This window comes from Lepidochelys kempii, chromosome 17 (genome assembly GCF_965140265.1).
Source record: "Lepidochelys kempii isolate rLepKem1 chromosome 17, rLepKem1.hap2, whole genome shotgun sequence".
In the NCBI taxonomy this organism is placed as follows: Eukaryota; Metazoa; Chordata; order Testudines; family Cheloniidae; genus Lepidochelys; species Lepidochelys kempii.
In genome coordinates this window covers 20,855,715-20,861,714 of record NC_133272.1, presented here as the reverse complement: position 1 = coordinate 20,861,714, position 6,000 = coordinate 20,855,715, and the positions used below count along the sequence as shown (strand labels likewise).

The 6,000-nt window shown below is 47.2% G+C and overlaps 1 long non-coding RNA gene across 1 annotated transcript in view; it reads right to left on the bottom strand.

The window, feature by feature from the left end:
• Positions 1–408: 408 nt before the first annotated feature.
• Positions 409–6,000, bottom strand: part of LOC140899812 (uncharacterized) — a 34,269-nt gene continuing 28,677 nt past the window's right edge. Inside the window, exon 3 of the long non-coding RNA XR_012155476.1 lies at positions 409–746. This is a non-coding gene — a long non-coding RNA (uncharacterized lncRNA). The remainder of the gene's footprint in view (positions 747–6,000) is intronic.

Here is a 6,000-nt window from a genome sequence, read left to right as displayed (position 1 = left end):
CACTCTCCCCCAGCGCTGCTATCTCTTGTTCAGGTAGCTCACATATGGGAATAAGGGGGCTCCATACTCCCCCATGCCGGGGAGTAACCAGGCTAATAATGTGTGCAGACACATGGATTAGATTGAAAGGGTGCACACTGCAAGCCGTGTATGTTTATCCCTGGGTGCATACCCTTGAAGACCTTATATATGGGAGTGTACATGAGTGTGTGTGTTTGTGTCTACAGGTACAGATAGGTATGCATGTGCATGTGTGTAGGAGTGTTGGCTGTGAACGTACAAGTGTGCCTGCCGGCACTTCTGGAAATCAGCACACTGTTCTTGATTGTATTCATTAATACAGAGCCATCACACGTATGGGTGTTCAAGTGTGACTGTATGAGTGGCTATGTCCAGTTGTCTGTATGTGTCTGGGGAGCTGGGAATTGTAATGCGAAGGCCTCCAGCTAGCTGCAATCTGAGCGTGATCATCTTTGTAAATTACCTGGCCTTTTGTCAGCCTGATAAATATATCCACCACTGATTACATTGACTGACTCCTTGTTCTCCTATGAAAGGAAGTAAAAAGCAAGCCCCTTTCGGTTTTCATTATATGCTGCACAATGCAGAATTCCTCCATCCCTCAAGCTCCTCTAGCTCACCTCCTGCTACAGGCTGACTGGTCCTCGTTCCTCCATTTCTCGTGATCTTTTGTTCCACTCTGACCTCCAGCCGTCTCCATTCCTCTTTGCAAGACCTCTTCACTGCTGCAATCAGAAACAGATCCAAATATTTGAAAACAAAACACCTTGTAGTGCCAAATCCAGTGCAACCTCCAAGACCTAGCAGATGTTCCACAGCAAGCAAAGGAAGTCAGAGTCCTACATAAATGGAAGAACATTTCGGTTGCCCTAAAGATTCTCTATGGCCCTATGTGAAATAGAATCACGTTCCTCTAGGTCAGAGATTCTCATCATTTTCCATACCAGGATATCCCTTTTCCTTACCCAGATGCATCCTGAGAACCGCCTCCCATCTCCCTGCTGATGCTGTTCTTTCTCAGCCAACTCCCTGCCACCTGGGTGATTGGGAGTGGGAGGAGATACAAAAAGCAGGAGGAGGGATATGAGACCAGTACAGGGGGATATGAGAAGTAGTAGCATGTGGCAACCCATTGTGGTGCCATAAAGGCCTAACTCACACCACGATGCACTGAGCCCGTCACTGCTCTTCATTCTTGGAGCTCTTAGGTGAGGCTTTCAAAGTCGCCTCTGAGATTTGGAAACCTGGTTCTGAGAAAAATGGGAAATTGGTATCAACTCCCCCTAGGCCACTTTGAGTAGCTGAGCCTGAAATAGCAATGGGGTAAGTTTTTTCAAAGGCACAAACTCCTGTGAGGTTCCTAACACCCGTGGAATTACAAAGGGAGTTAGGCACATGAGTGCTTTGAAAATCAACCCCACTGTAATTGTGTGTGTCCTGCCATGGTGCCCTATTACATGTCACACACACAGGACTGAGACAACCCCTCCCCCCCACACACATACTTTCTCCCGCTCTCTAAGATGAGGTGTGGCACCTGTGTATCCATAAGGAGATAAATGGGTCCTATTTCAAATTAACCTTCCATTTTCAAACAGTTTATTATTGATTAACGCGTGCTTCAGACCTGAGCAGGGTGCTGGTTATAAACACATCTGTGTTCGAAATGGTTAGAAGCAACAGCTTGACCTGCTGGACTCTATAACCATTGATTAAAACGTCTCTTCGTTTATTAATGAACCGTTTATTAACAGACCTTTAATCTAAAGTGTAACTGACAAATGTGTAAAAGATGCACTGGGCCTGCTCCTCAACTGGCACCAATCTGCATAGCTCATTGGAGTGTGCTGTTTTACACCAGGTAGGGCTTTGGCCCAATAATGTTACTCTGTTTTTCCTCCAAAGAAATGACTAAATGACAGCAAGCCGATTCTTCAACTGCTAATTTTTTGGTCTCAGTCCAGGTTTCCTCCCAGTGTCATCTCTTTATCTGCAGTGTTTATATCAGACAGTTCCTTGTTGTTCAAGGCTTCTTTTTTCAAAATTAAAGGCATGAGCTTTTTGGTCGGGAAGGGGATGGGGAAGAGATGAAAGGAGATCAGCAATTTTGAAACAAACCCTTTGAGGTGGTTCTTGTTGTTGGTTTTTTTTCTTTTTCCCCCTCTCCTGCCGGGCACAAGAGGGAAAAAAAAAACCAATCGAAAAAATCCAAATGAGCCCGGAAGCAGCAGCAACTGGCGATTGGCAATGGATGCCATTAAAATGTTGTTCTCGGTGGCCTGATAAAGATCTCGCTGCGCTGAGATTGAAAATTGATAAGCCATGCGACATCCATCTCCTTCGGCGCAGCAGCCTCCCTGCAAACTCATCACTTTGGGACGAGCACCAGCCTAATTAGCCATCGGCGTAATGCCAGCTAGGGCAACTGCCTAACAGCCTGAACGCATTTCCAATGTTCTAGCACATTGTGCTCCTATTAGAAGATATTTCACGTGCGCGCAAATACAAACAAAGCGCAATCGAAAAATGAAAGAGCAGCACTCCCTCTTCTCCACCTGAAGAGCTTGATTATTATTGTTTCTGCCATTAATTCGCTTGGGGGCGGGGGGAAATGCCAAGGGAGACACGAAGCAAGGAGACGGCGAGGAGAGCTAGAGGCTGGGGTGGGGCAAAGGAGCGGGGCTGGAGAATTCGTTTCGGCCTGGAGGCAGGTGGCTGGATCTCCAGGGTAGCAGGGCAATTACATGGTGAGGTTTCGGTGGAGAATAGTAAGCCAAGTTCTCAAACCCTTATCTCTGATTGGTGCTTATATGGCATGAGAGCCACAGGAGGTAGGCAAGCACTATCATTCCTATTTTGCAGATAAGGAACTAAAGGGATGTCTACACTGTGATAGAAAACCCCTGGCACCAAGTCTTGGAGCCTGAATCAGCTGACGTGGGCTGCAGGGCTATAAAATTGCAACGTAGACATTCAGGCTCAGGCCCAGACACCGTCCCCACCTTGCGGGATCTGCAAACCCAGGCTCCGGCCTGATCCTGAACATGGACACTGCTATTTTATTGCCCCACCGCTGCAAATCTTTTATTACAGTGAAAATGTACCCTGAGGGACTAACAGCTTGCCTACAGGAGGAACTCGAGCAGCAGAACTGTTCTTCAATAGTTCTCCACTATCTGGGTAACTTTAAGACATACAGGAAACTTGTGGCAAGACGGGGAATTGAACCCAGGTTTATAGAGCCCAGGCTAGTAGCTTAACTACCTTTCACCCACTGAGCAGCCCTGCCAGCCATCTGTGGTGCTACTGGAAGTGAGTGGTACTATGGCTGGTCCTCTTCAGTGCGACTCTGGCTTAATTAGGATGATGATGGTGATGATGATGTGGGATTTTCAAACGGGACCTAAGATGCCCATTGAATATCAATGGAGGTTGATCGCCTAATTCTCATAGGTGGCTTTAAAAATGATGTATACAGGCATTTTCCATCCCTAGTTCTCAAAGCAGTGTGAAATGGGGAGGGGCAGCATAATTATCCATTTATTGTAGATGGGGAAACTGAGGCATGGAGAGGGCCCTCCCCGAGTTGGGCCCGCTGCCGTCTCTGGTGAGCAAGGGGTGTGTGGTGGGGTGAAGGTCTTGTAGAGCCAGCAGGGAGGGGAAGATTGCTGATGCGTTAGTTGGGGTGTCAATAACCCACAAAGACAAAGGAGGGAATTCCCTTCCCCGTAAATGATTCTGGGTAGAAGTATTTCATAAAAGTCTCTGGCTTCCAGTTGGGAGTTGGAGCTGCAGGAGGAAGGATCACTTGGAGGAACCTGAGTCTAGTGGAGTTGTTCATGGAGGGTTTTTCTTGTACTTACTCATTTAAAATAAATCTTGGTATTATTTTTTAAGCCCCTCTGAGCTGGGGCTTGCTGCTTTATCGGATGAGCTTGTTGCTAGACCTGCCCAGCACAGAGTCCCTGCACTTTCTGGAGCACAGTCAGAAAAATGTAGAAGTGAGTTTTTCTTTATTGGACCAGAGCAGAGACTGGAGTGGCAGGGGACAGAAACAGGCTCCTCCCAGGGACCCTACCTTGAGTCCATTTTGCAGTGGCTGACACCCTCACGGTTGCAACCACCTTCAGGCAGAGTGGTGCAGAGGATGGAAATTCTCTTTCACAAAGGAATTTGGCATTTGCTTGCTTTCTGTTAGGAACGAAACTGGGAAATTTCAAAACTCTTTGGAAAAAGTTCACCCCCAAATTTGTCGGGGGGTCGATCCAAATATTTAATTTTGATTTCACCCCTTTGAAAAATGCAGCTATCTTATACAATTCAAAAAAAGTTTTTGAAAGTGAAAAAAAAATTGTTTTAAAACAAAAAAAAATATGAAATGGGCCAAATAAAACCTATTGAAATGGAGCATTTTGATTGAGCCAAACAGATTTTTTCTTCTTCTTCCGATTTTTGGCTCACCAATGGTTTCGAGATTCTGGATAGGAAAAAAGGGCCAAATCTCAAAAAATTTTACACCACAGGAAAAACATTTCTCGGGCACCTCCACAGCCGAGATGTTCTCCCCACCTGCTCAATCCAGCAGATGGAAACGAGCCAGCCCCTCATGATTCCAGTGCTGCAGAGGTGACAATCTCCTTTGCTGGAAGAGATGATTCTGATGAGCACAGTGAAGATGTGGCTCAGGAGAGTAACTCCTCTTGCCCGGGCCTCTGGGACTCCTCTCCAGGGAAGCATCATTCATCCTGACACAGCGTGGCGAATGTTCTGTTTATTACCTGAGCTGCAGCATTTTCACTGTCAGACTGAAGAAATACCCCCAGAATTATTGGCAAAATAGTGGAGGGAGACAAGCCACTGGAGAAGCTGGGGCAAGTAAAGCAAGATCGGCTAGCTAAGAAACAAGTTTGTTGTAAATCCTGATGCTTCCCAACTGTCTGGGACCAGACAGGGCAGCTTCTCCTGGCAGTACCCAGCCCTGTAAAGGGCAATTTCTGCTGTCTCCTGGGTGAGGGAGGTGTCTCGACGCCTGTATGTGCCCAGGCACGGTGGTGGAAGTGTAGTCTAGTGGGTAAGGCAATGCGCTTCACCTCGGGAGACCAGGGTGCTGTTCCTGGTGGATGTTCTCAAGCAAGTCCCTTCAGCTCTGCTTCTCCACCCACCCCTGTCTCGTTGGGCATAGGCTGTCTTGCTACATATGCGTACAGCACTTAGCACAATGGGGCTTTGATCAGAACAGAAGAACGGCCATACTGGGTCAGACCAAAGGTCCATCTAGCTCTTGATCTTGGCTGGAGCCTCTAGGCACTAGTCTAATGTGAGGAAGATGCAGTTTTACCTCGTAATGTTCATGGCTGGAAAGAGGAATCTTCTGGCATCCTATGGGACCAGAAAGAGCAAATATTGATAGGATAATCCATCTCTTGTCAGTTCCTCACCTGGATGGATGCCCACCCTGAGGAGCACCTGTATGTAGCTTGTCAGACTAAGGTGCATTGCCCAAGGCAAATATTTCAGTGCGGTCACTTCTCTCGCTTGAATCTGTTCCTACCGAAATTCCTAACATGCTTTTTGTCTTCTGGTTCCTCCTCTGTGCTTACTAAATGTTTCACTCTCGTTAGGTGAGATTGAAGGCTGGAGAGAAGCACCGTGCAACAGGCTGACAAATCGCAATCCTCCAGCCAACTGGAGCTTTGCAGAAGGCAAAGTGAAGACACGACGGCTGCTTCTGACAGGACTGACAGGGAGCTTTCACTGCTTATCCTCTGGTGGCTTGGAAGCCTTCCCTGCACCATGAATGGAGGCCTGGGAGGAATTTTGCCACCAGAACGCCACAGAGCTAAACATCTACCCACAGGAGCTTGGAGACAGTTACGTGTGGTGGACAAACAATGAGAAAACAGGAACAGGAGTAGCCATAGGTTTAAAAAAAGGGACCTGGATGGGGACACCAAGCAGAGCAGAGCAGAGCAGAGCATC